Raw genomic sequence first — 13372 nt, forward strand, 5'->3', positions numbered from 1 at the left:
GTGTGTACATGTTTACCAAGTGGGGACTCAAACCTGTGACTGCGTGTTGTCGTGCTGGAGGAGGCCTGAGGGTCCTGAGGGTCCTGAGCTGGCTTTGGTACAATAATAACGGTTCAGTCAGGGGAAACTCTGGTGTCGAGATATCAGAAAATATAAATTGCAATGCAAGGTCCCCATAAAACACATGAACCAAACGAGTGTGAGGGTGTTGGTTGGTTCCCATTGAAAACATGGTGCACTTGGAGAGGTCTGACAAGAGGCTTATTAAAGTTGTAGAGGAAGCACTCAGCTCCGTCTGAACAAAGAGCTGTTCACCCGCATCACACACAACAGCAGCTATAGGGAAGCCGCGTTTTGAAAAGATGACTTTGTACGTCCATGATCCGTATTCTTAAAGCCATAAAAACATGTGAAAACCTGTGCGACATGAAGGAGCAGCGACTCTACTCCAAGCTCCTCCTCCTCCTCTCTGTGCGCCCAGCCACCCTGCAAAGGAAACTCATTGCAGCTGCCTGTATCCATGACTTTGCCCTTGTCTGTGAGTGGTTATTGGTAATCTGCGGTGTCGAAAGCGCAGACTGACATTGTGTTTGGTGACTGGCCCAAAGTCACTTGGAGACCAAACTAATCAAATGTTTACGACTTTAAACTTTAAATGTTTTACAAATTTAACAGGTTGCGTAAAACTATCATCCTGGGCCTGCAATTTGATGTAACATAAGTAATATTAAATCAATATATTCTTTCTAAAGTCCCTCCCTTTGCTCATCTCAGCAACTAATAATAATCCCCGGTGCCAAAACTTTGACCAATGAGACGAGCTTCCTAGTGAACCGGCCTATCAGGTCCGATCAGGTGGGAAAACGGAAAGAGCTTATCATTTGCTTCCGAAAATCTTCTCTCATCCACTTATTGTAATCTGTAATCAGACTTTAATAAGGACTGGGGCTTTAGGATCAATAATGGTAGTATCAGTTTGGGAGACCACTTCTATTACAACCACGCTTTTACTCAGATCTTTTTACTCTTGAAAACCTGATGTGTCCTTTCATTTTCATTTCATTCAGGTAGAAGCATTGAAATTCCTTATTAAAATAGTTGACTTATTGTATGGCAAATTGGCAATATACTATCATCCCAGCCCTAATACATGCCTTGCCTTCGCCAAGTATGGAAAGAAAATGCACTGATGAATTGAATAGAAAATGAAAGTTTCTGCTTGATCCTCTTCACAAGCTTTGGGAAATGAAGTGACACAAAGTTGCCTCCGTTTTATCCTTTGTCTTGGGGCGTGTGCTGTGCGCCTCACCCCACGTCAGATCCATCGTCAGTTCTTTCTGTTTCCTCAAAAGTGTGAAAAGTGCGTAATTCCCCTCCACCTTCCCCACAGCACTGGGCTCTCAAAAGCTGAGATCTGCCTTTTGCATCTCTAGCCTGACTCATTAAACTTCCCCCCCTGCTCCTCCATTCCATCCTGTCACCGATCTCTGATTCTGGTTGAACAAAATTTGACTTTGCAATTTGTAACCTTCCGCTGTATTGAGTTTCCCTGTGAGGACTTTGACTCGGCTGCCAATTATAGGACTGCCTCAATTCTCTCTCTCGCTCCCGCAGTTGAGCATCAGAGCCTGCCTGATCTTTAAATCTCATTACTCTGTGTACATATGAATGATTAACAGTGGAGTGGAACTTTTTTGTTTCCGTCATTTTTTCGTCTAATTTTGGTCCTTTTTTGGCCACTTTTTCATAAATTTTTCGTCACTTTTTTGTCACATTTCCATCATTGTTTTTGTCTCAGTTTTGTTGCTATTTTCACACCTTTTTTCCCAGAAGCTTTTGGATTGGGGTAAAGCCAAACTGGAGAAAATGTGCTCGGTTCAGGTGGGAGTTAAGGGGTTAAAAGAAAAGCATCCAAAAACAAAAAACGTGCAACAAAAAAGCGACAAAAAGGTGACAAAAAAACACAACAAAATGTGACGAAAACGTGACGACAAAGCAATGAAAAAAGCGATGAAAAAACAACAATAACATGAAAAAAAACCCCGAAAAACAAGAGACGAAAACACGACAAAAAAGTGACAAAAACAGGCCAAAAAGTGATGAAAAAGCAACAAAAACATGACAAAAATGCAGCGACAACGTGACAAAAAAGTTACCATCACTTTTCTAGATTTGAGCTTTCGAATGAGGCATTGCAGTGTTGCTCTCCAGTCAAGAAGCTTTTAGATTTGGGTAAAGCCGAACTGGAGAAAATGCTCTCGGTTAAGGCGGGGGGTAAGAGGTTAACATATGTATTTGTGGAAGTGTCACATTTACGCTAATTTGGGCCAGGCTGACCAGAGTCCAGGGCTGTTTTTCAGGATACGATATATATACGATATATATATACGACATATATTACGATATATATTTTCACCATTGAAAAATACCTCAAACAAACATGTGCTTATGCTCTGAGCAGCTCACCCCTGCTAAAACATGACTATAACTTTACCGGGAGTGGGTACGTCTCCAGCTCGTTTCCATGGAGACGTCGACTAAAGTCAGCAGAATTGAGAGTTAAACAGGTTAGGCCATCATCCAGATCCATTCCTTCATTATCCACCTCAAAAATAGCATTTTCTGTGTTGAGCTGGTCCTTGAGAGCATTTTTTGTGTTGATGGTGCAGTATAGTCCAAAATGTTACGCAGTGTGCCTTTAAACAAGGCAAACCAAAAAAGTACAAAATATGGCAAAACGAAAACCAAACCTGACAACCTGATTTCGGGCACCTCTATGTTTTATGACCTCATACAGACACCTAAACAGCAACGACTGTGTTGGTTAAAGGGTTGGAGGCAGGAGTGGGAATGATCCATGTTTAACACCATATTTGCATGTTTGTCATCCTGGTAACAGCATGCTTACAAATCAATGGCGTCCTGACAAATGTGGTTTGAGTGCAGAGCTACTCCAGTGACGGCGTGTGGGCTTTCAAAAATGCGGAGGACACACTTCCGGGTTCCATCTTTTTCCGCAGCGAAGTTCGAGAACCCCTGGACTGGTTTGCACGCCGTATCCTGCCCGTCTCTCTCTTCAGATCACTGCGCTGAGGGATTAGACTTGCTAATACTGCCCATTTCTCTGTGTCCCTCTAAAGGAGTTATAAATATTAATGCGCTCCCCCATCACACACTCCTCTGCCCGCCCCTCCTGCAGCTGCTGTCAGGCGCCTCAGCATCAGACCACTCAACATGTTTAATGAGGTTTGTGCAGATAAACAGACAGGAGACAGGCAGAGGTGGCGACTCCGCTGTAACGTTTAATGGTCGGTACTAGGGCGAACGAGCAGGTCGAATATTGAATCTATTCAATAGCTGTCACTGTCTAGTCTTATCTGATGTGGAGGGACGCGAATCTCTTTTTGCTTTGGAAAGAAAAGGAAGAATCTGAAATCTTTCTGATGAAAGTGAAAAGGAAACATGACACACAAAGGGACTCTCTCCTAGTTCCATAATCCCAGCACCCGTCCCCACGCAAGTCTTAATTAGTGCTAATGTAGGCAAATTATGGATGTTCTTAGCTTTCAAATGAGGAATGGCATTAGTTGCATTGCTGTTTAAAACTAAACATTACCTCCAACATCTAAATTACTTTCTACACGTTCTGGGTCATGTGCATTTATGACTTTGTTCATTCTGATTTTGAGATCATTTCAGTTGTGCTTTCATAATGCATTAAAGCTGCATCGTGTAAAGTTTTACCCAATAAATAGAATCACAAGTATTTATTTTATTACAGATGTTTTTTATTGTTGAAAAATACCTAAAAAATGAACAAACAAGGGCCTTTTCTGTGCCTAGCGGATCAATAGGAGCATGTTTTGTATAGCAGCAGAAACACCCAAAATGTTATACTGTGTGCCTTTAAGTCAGGTTTTTTTTTCTTTAGATTTAGTTCACTCTCAGTTTACGCACAGTTTAGTCAAATGCAAGTCTTTTTTAGAGTCCGAGTTAAATCCTGATTTAATCTTGATCAAGGCCTGGAGGGATTTGGAAGGTCAAATATTTGATCTTGTCATGAACTTAGTGGCTGGATCTGACTCACCTTCATGTCCATGCTGTGACACCATCTGCGGTTCAAAACTCCTCACCTCCAGTTGTCACCACTCCACATACTGCAAGTTGATGGGTAATACAGCGCAAAAGTGTTGCTGCCTTGATTTGTGCTTGTAGTGGGAATTGAAAGGTTTAAGGCATGTCTCTGGTGTTATCGTAGAAGACAACAGATGCAGAGTCTAAGTGGACCCCTGCACTTGCCTTGTGCTTTAGCTTGTTATTGTATCTTATTATTGTTATAACTCTTTAGCTTTATAATAAAGGACAATTGTATGCACTTGTGGGCTCCTGTGATTCTTCAATTTACTTTGTTTTGGATGCTTGAGGGAAAAGAAAGTTTGTTTTTGAGTTTGCCTAAAAGGTTTGATGTCATTATCATTTTAAGTCGAAAAGTGGCTTCCAGTCTCTATTTGTTTGTTTTTAGATACATATTTCAACTGCTCATGTATTGTTATACTTTAATGTTAATGCCAGTAAGTTTGAGAGGATTTATTTTTACACTTATCTGGAATTGTAAACATTGTATACATATAACCCACTGAAAAGAGAAATGGATATTATAGAACAACAATTGCCATGAAATACATTATGCATCCATTTATATGTAACTAAAATCTGTCTTCTTGAAGATGAACTACTTTTGATTTGATTCAAAGCAGTACTAAGTAACTCATGCCCCTAGAGGCCATAAGCGCCACTGCAGGTGTCGTAGCATGTTACGCTTTTTTACTCATTAATTGTCCGTGAGAGTAAATACTACACTGACAGAAAAGACAAAGGGAGAGAGGGATATTGTACATTCAATTACACAATGGAGATCTTTTTTTTTTGTATGTATAGTCTAATACACCCTGTTCTATAAAGCACTTTGAATTGCTTACAAATTGTGCTCTACAAGAACTATAAGCCAGTTCCTTCGTTATTGTTCAAGCAGCTATTGGACCACCACAGAGGTCCCTGGTGACCCGTGCACTGTGTAGCTTTGTGACCCTAAGGTCAAGAATCAATGCAATATAAACACGATGCATATTAGCCGTAACAAACAGAGAGCCTTCACATTTCCATACTGTAACTGCAGCCATTAGAGCCCAATCAATAATGTATTAGTTTTTCCAGCTGCTTTTGACCAGAGCCGAGCTTCTGCACTCTCCATCTGTGTACGACTGGAGTGTGGAGGTCACCCAGTCACATGGAGGCAGCGTGTGTCCTCGTTTATTTTATTTTTACACTACACCGGTGTCATGGCTGAAAACGTGCCCCCCCGCTAGAGGACTGGCATGTGCTGCAAAAATAAAGCAATAACATTACATAACCAGGGGCGGACTGGCCATATGTCCATTCTGGAAGAGCACAGAAGGGCCACTGGCTCTAGGGCCACCAGTCCCGCCTCAACCGAGCTTTACCCAAATCTAAAAGCTAAAAAGAAAAGCATCAAAATAGCGCGAAAAAGAGGATGAAAACATGACAAAAACACGGACAAAAAAACACAACAAAAAATGATAGAAAAATTAATTTAAAAAACAACAAAAATAAGGCGACGTGACGAAAAGTTTCCATCACTTTTGTAGGTCTTAGCTTTCAAATGAGGCGTTACATTGTTGATCTCCAGTCGAGAGGCTTTAGATTTGGGGAAAGCCCAGTATAAAAAAACATGAATCTAAAAGGAATTCCGTGGAGTATGGTGTGCCACAAGGTTCAATTTTGGGACCATTATTATTTATATGAATGATTTTGCTTCTGTTTCTACGACCACCTTTCCTGTTCTTTTTGCTGATGATACCAGTCAAAAAAATAATAATAAAAAGCCGAACTGGGGAAAATGCACTCGTTAATGTTAAGGCGGGTGGTAAGAGGTTCAAATATAGCTGTTTTTCAGTCCCAGTCCGCACCTGTACATAACTGGTTTGATGTACAACACAGGCAGGTTCAGAGCTCTAATGGAAAAGCAGAACATGAAGCTACTGTATATGCCGATGTGTTAGATATTAAACCTTAAAGTAACACTGTGGAATATTTGAGCTTGTGTTGCTACCTCACCAGAGCATAACCTACTCCCAATGCTACAATGCTTATATTTTTCCTTTTCTTTTTGTTTGTTTACACTGGGTTATCAAACACAGGGTCAAATATAGTGTATGTCAACCGTCACCTTTATGGGTTTAATGGTCAGACGAGAGTAGAGTGGGCTTTTCGACTTGGTATTCCAAATATTGTTGCCAGTCAGTGTCCAGACTACTAATGCCTTATTTGTACAAAGAAAGTCTAAACCGCAACAACAAAAGCTTCCGTTGTCCCGCACACTTAACACAGTCCACAGTGATGTTCAAGGACAGCCTCTGCAGTGCAACGCTGTCCGCCCCAGGGTCCCAATTAGGGCTTTTATTTTGAAGGGCAAACTTTGCGCTCCCTCTGTTCTCTCATCGTCTCAATACAAACACATTCAAGGACATCAAAATCAAATGGAAAATGTCCCAGAGCAGGGCAGCGAGCAAACAGAGGTGCAGCATCTGGAATAGGGCGAATACACTGTGGAGTCTTGGATGAAGATTGGTGATAATTTACCAAACGAAACGATAATAATTATAATATTTCTCAATAAAAGTAAAGTACAGTAAAAAAGTGTGTACACAGCAAGTATGATAGTGTTGAGGTTATCAAGCAGGAAACGTGTGCTCTGTATTTGATCCTTCCTTCAATGCAGCTATAGCTTTCACCTTTCTTTTAATACAGCTGGCTAACTCTGACACTTCAGTCATTGCAGCTACCTAACTTTGACTCTTCTTTTAATGCACCTAGCCATTGCAGCTAGCTAACTTTGACACTTCATTCATTGTAGCTAGCTAACTTTGACACTTTATTCATTGTAGCTAGCTAACTTTGACACTTTATTCATTGTTGCTAGCTAACTTTGACACTTTATTCATTGTTGCTAGCTAACTTTGACACTTTATTAATTGTTGCTAGCTAACTTTGACACTTTATTCATTGTTGCTAGCTAACTTTGACACATTATTCATTGTTGCTAGCTAACTTTGACACTTTATTCATTGTAGAGAGCTAACTTTGACACTTTATTCATTGTAGCTAGCTAACTTTGACACTTTATTAATTGTAGCTAGCTAACTTTGACACTTTATTCATTGTAGCTAGCTAACTTTGACACTTTATTCATTGTAGCTAGCTAACTTTGACACTTTATTCATTGTAGCTGGCTAACTTTGACACTTTATTCATTGTAGCTAGCTAACTTTGACACTTTATTCATTGTAGCTAGCTAACTTTGACACTTTATTCATTGTAGCTAGATAACTTTGACACTTTATTCATTGTAGCTAGCTAACTTTGACACTTTATTCATTGTAGCTAGCTAACTTTAACACTTTATTCATTGTAGCTAGCTAACTTTGACACTTTATTCATTGTAGCTAGCTAACTTTAACACTTTATTCATTGTAGCTAGCTAACTTTGACACTTTATTCATTGTAGCTAGACAACTTTAACTGTTTTTTCAATACAACTAGTCAACTTTGAGCCATGATTTTGGTCAAGATTAAAATGTTAGCGCATGTTTTTTTTTGGTGGACCATACTCATTCGTGCTGGCATTTTATATTGTTTCAAATATTTAAACAGGTCTCCGGCTCATGTGTTTAACCAATTAACATTTGACTAAAAGTCTGACAGTAAGCTATAGAGATGCTGAATGTCCTAAGCTCAATTTTCTCTAGAGTAACTAGTGATGCAAGAATAGCCTATAAACGATGTGAAAGGTAGCCTTCTGTGAGATTAGGTGGATATTTAAAAGTAAGCAAAAAGCTAGTTTATAAGCTAAACCCATTTGAGACCTACACATTTCTTCACCAAAGTGGAGGCGTCACAAGAGGACCTACAGGAAACAAAAAAGGGATAAACAAGGAGGTATCCGGTCAAGACTCAGAGCTAAGCCACACATGCCTTCTATTGTTCTGGCTAATGGACGTTAACTGGAGAATAAAACAGATGAACTACTTCCCAGAAGATGGTGAAAGACTGTTGTGGAGCTGCGCAAGAGGGAGGAGGAGGTGGAGGAGCTGACCAGTGCAGGGCACCACGCTCTGAAACAGGGACAAACTCACGAGGCGGTACACCGTTTAAGAGGACCGGGGGAGACTGAAGGCAGCCAGGTTTCCTCCGGGTTTCCTTTACCTCCAAAAATATTCTGGTCAGGTTGACCCACAGTGGTGGCGCGGCTCAGTCGCAGCAGCTCAGGACTAACACATGAACACTATTTGGTTGTACGATTGACAATGACAAATAAAGCACTTACTTTACTTTACTTACTTACATTTTACATGCAAGAATGCATACAGTCAGTCCATTAAAGTTTGCTGACAAAAGTCTGGTTTGACAAATGATTATTTAGGATGTTTGATACAACTATTCTTGCCTAGAAAACAAAAAGAAATTAAAAAATATATGATATTGTTTGTGCTGGGTTTAATGGGAGAATATGAGAGTCCAGGGTAAACTGATTTGTGCTGCATTTATGTAGAAAAGATAGATTGCACTAGGATGTATTTGTTTGCCATTGTCTATTTTAAGGGCATGTTTCTTCTAACAATTTGATCAGAAAACAGTTGATGGATGTTTTATGGTGATAATGCTGAGAATGATTTTCAGCATTTGCGTGAATTTGTTTGTTATATGACAAATGTGTGCAAAACATGGAAATGATTGCGCCTTAACCACCGTGCTTCATTCTTCTTCCACATAAGAGGATTTTGAGGCGAAGCAATCCAAGCGAACATCCCTTGACTTCTCTATCCCTATAGGCACTTCCTTAACCATAGCACTTCCTGAATTAAGAGCCTTATCTGATGATGGCCTACTTCCATCACCTAAGACTGAGACATGACATTGAAGACTAAACTAACCAAAACTTAATGGCGAACAAAAATCTCTTTCCTATACCCTTTCCTGCTCTGTCTCTTACTGTTTTTTCCATCTCATTTCTTCCTCTTTGTGTACAAGCGTAACATGGTTTAAAGCCGCATATAGGACAGAAGAACCCTCCCCCCCAACTATCCCACACATGCAGATTTAAACTTAATGTTTCCAACAACTAAGACACAGTCACAGCTTTGTTTAGCACCGTAGCACCTCGAGAGCAGAGTCAGCAGTCTTTCCCAAAGGCCCCTGCACTTCCTGGTTCAGACGTGATTTATGATCTTTATTGTGCTGGGTTTTATTGGAGGACATCCCACTCAGCGTGCTTTATTTATACTAACTCCAAGATCCACAACAATGAGCTTTTAGAGGGGCATTAGCTGCTATTGTAATCATTCATTTAACCTTTGGCAGAAGATTAGAATGCCTGTTTGTCTGGATCTTCAATTAGCATTAGCAAATGTATAAAATGTAAAATAGTGCAAGGATTTACAAAAACCTAACAAAACAAAATAGTTTTGCATTCATATATTCCCAAGGACAAAATTATAGGCCATGACGATTCCATTCAATGATTCAAGCAATTCATAATAAACATTTTGATTGAGAAATTTGATTGAGATTAAATAACAAAGGAAACAAACTCCCGAGACTGTGTTTGTGTCATCATTTTCTTGTGAATAGCAAGGGCATTGTTTTTGTAAGCTGACAGAACACTAATCTGTGTATGCAAAATACACTAGTGGCTGCGGGATAGCCAGACATCATTCATTTTCTCCATTGAAACTGTAGCGCTGAAGGCAATATGAATAAGACTAGCCCACAGGAGCCATTTTGTGGATTAAGTTGGTGGGCGGTGGACGTGGAGGAGATCAGGCCTTATCCGCAGCAGCAGACATGGGAATAGGCCGTACCATCTGAACTAATGAAGAGAGATGGTACGCTCCGACTAAACTGTCTGATGATAAAATGTCGGCTCCAGCGCAGGGTGGTGGAATAATGTGCTTCAAGTCAGGATTTGAGATTCTCCAGGGACTGTCTGAAAAGATGCGGTGTGTTTTTAACAGCGATGGAGGAAGATGAAGAGGCCTTATTAATGCAAGAAAGTGTGTTTAGAAAGGAGCTTACCATAGAAGATGTTTTAATGTTATTCATTTAAAGATAAGAGCATTACTACATAATGAGTTTTTTAAGTGATTTGACATATTGAATTGTATAACACATTCTATTTTATTCTTTATAGCAGTGATGCCCAACTATGTGCCCAAACACCGGTACAAAATCCTCTCTGTGGACTGTGTAGACAGTTGTGTTTTTGGCTTAACAATGTTCTGGGCAGGGCCCTTTCGAGCAGCTTCCCTGTGGCAAAACGGACAGGGTTACCTCTGATAGAGATATCAGACCCATCTCACAGCCTCTTCAGTCCTGCCTCTGGGACAAGACTGCGGAGTCTCAATCAGTGACAGTCCAACTGACTGAAGGACAGCTTCATCCACCAGCCTGTCCGGAGGCTGAACTCTCCCCTTCCCTCTGTTTGCTGCCCCCTCTTGTGCACATATGTATTTATTACTGCTCTGTTTATATTAACTATTGTCCTTTTGCACCAAGGGTTTGACAGTAATACAGTTCTGTTTCTTTGCATGTGATTTACACGTGGTAGAGTTTTAGTTTGAATTGAAATGAAAGAATTCCTTTTATGACAAAAATACTAGCTTTTCATATAGGCACTTGGGACGACAGTGTCTCAGGTAGAAAGTGTGAGAGGTTGGTGGTGGTTTGATGGTGCAATAGGACAACTTCAATTCCATCAGTCTATCCCAGGACACTGTGAATGAATATGTAAAGTGTCTTTCAATGTAGAGCGTACAAACACAGATGCATTATTTTAGTTGTAGTTTGTATACGTACTAATCTATTATACTAAATTATTATGCTAAAAAAAATGTTTTTGTCTATAGTATTTGAAACTGCAAAATGCTAAACCTACAGACATGCAGACACTATAACAATGATGCATTGTTGTATGAGTCTATGTGGAGCATTTCCCTGTAGGTTTCATTTATTCATAAAGGTTACGAGCATTAGAACAGACAGAGACAGAGTTAAAGACGCGTCGGCCTCTGAGGAGCATATTGCTCATATCTAACATGCACAGGGCAGATGTCTGGGGAATGCTGCTGCTGCTTCTCATTTAAAATTTTCATATTACAAGTAATTACATATAAAGACTATGTGGACAGGAAAGAAGCAATTTGAGCAGAAGCTCAAATTGTGAAACAGCAATTATAAAAGCATTAACCGTCTAGAGAGAATTGGAGTGCTTTGTCTTTGTCATTCGGAAGTATAAGCAATCATAGTTTAAAATACGTATAAAAACAATTGAAAGACAAGATGGTGAAAGGCATTGAAGAAAAGCGGGGTCCAGTTGGGCCAAGGCGTAAATTTGACTTTGTACAAGTGGGAAAATAGAAACCACTTTCAATCCAACCATAATCTCAGGTAATCCCAAAAGGTCTTTAAATTAATTTACACCATCAAAGTTAAAGACAATAGACAATGTAAACTGGACAGGTTATTTTGTTAAGTAGATTCTTTTTTCTTCACCATTGAGATTTTTTGTAAAGCATTAGTAATTGAATACGTAATCCATCATTTTTAAAACATTTACTATGCCTAATCATTTGGTTTAACCATAACAGACGTGCTGTTTGTTTGTTTGTTTGTTTGTTTGTTTTAGATAGATATTGCTTTTTTTTCTCATTAATTGTCCGTGAGAGTAAATACTACGCTGACAGAAAAGACAAAGGGAGAGAGGGATATTGTACATCCAATTACACAATGGAGATCATTATTTTCACTCAAACTTGGCTGTAAATACTGTTTAAGTGGCGCTAGCCCGCAGCTTGCTTTGCCCGTTAGCCTGTTACCTTCTTTTTCGTGATTCCATTAGTGTGTATTGGGGCCTCCGACCCATAGGCAACAAAGTTGCAATTGTGGTTTTCTGGCCAGAGACACCAGGGGGAGATGAAAGACCCCCAATCATCCCAGTAACACTTGTATTGGATACGGAAAGGATTTATTAAAGTAAACAAGTTACTTAGTACTGCTTTAAATACAAGTTTACAGTATTCTGAAGGACAAAATATTTGTTCTTCCATGCGTTACAAGAGAAAAATGAGGGAGGGCCTTCAAAGCGTTCTGAGGTTCACAACTTCTCTGTAACATAAACTCTCTCTCAGGATCCTCAGACCTACATCCTTCTTAAAGCCTTTCAGAGTCACTTGAGAGAGCCCATCTCCTCTGTAGCACACGGCTCCTAATTGGCCCCGATTAATATGGATGAGGAGATGAATATTATGGGATGGCGCAAATGAATATTGATAAAGCTGCAGGCTCTGATGTTGTGAGGCCCTTCGAGTGGAACCGATCTATCACCAGGGACAGGCCCCGCGGCTCCAGCCCAGTCGGGATAGTGCACATGATGACTGACTGATGAGATGGTTATATTTGACCTCTGCAGCGGCATTGAGGGCAGGTTTACACAGTCCATTAGTCATTAGGTACAGTAATTAGTGCGTCGTCTTTGAGCATGTACAAAATTAATTACAGGCGGCAGAGTGGTTCATATTTCTGCCTTTCATTTTTGAGCATGTAAGGAGAAGAGGGAAATGCAGTCTGTGTTTTGGTAAATGAAAGATTGTAACAAGGATGGTCCAAATTTGATATTGGGAACGCTCAGGCAGCCGTGGGAAAGACTCGAGGTAGAACAGAGAATGTGAACATCGAATCAATGGAAGTACGATGAAAACACTTGGAGCGCAAAACTGCTACATCCGTGAAAACATGCTGCGGCAAAGCAGAACAGGTCACTATGACATTTCACGACTAGAACGACAACATGAACAATAAATCATCAGGCCGGGCCACTTATTTCTATTAAGTGCCATTCACTGATTAAGTGAGGGAACCAATCCGCTGCAAGAACAACAATAAGAGGGCAAAGGGCAGAAATTCACATTGATTTTGTGTCAATCATCTTCAGTAAGAGTCTGCTTATTTTTCTGTGTAGACAATTATTTAAAGCCACACCACGTAGAATTTTACCCAATAAATAAAATTTAAATACAAGCATTTATTTTATGACAGATATTTTCATCATTGAAAAATACCTCATAAATGTACAAACACACATTTATGAGGCTCACCCCTCCTAAGATATGACTGCAAACTTTACTGGGAGTGGGTGCGTCTCCAGCTCGTCTCCATGGAGATGTGACAAAAGGCAGTAGAATATGAGATTTAAACAGGTTAGTTTCTCATCCATAATCTTTTCTTTTATTACACACTG

The sequence above is a fragment of the Gobius niger genome (genome assembly GCF_951799975.1).
Source record: "Gobius niger genome assembly, chromosome: 20".
In the NCBI taxonomy this organism is placed as follows: Eukaryota; Metazoa; Chordata; class Actinopteri; order Gobiiformes; family Gobiidae; genus Gobius; species Gobius niger.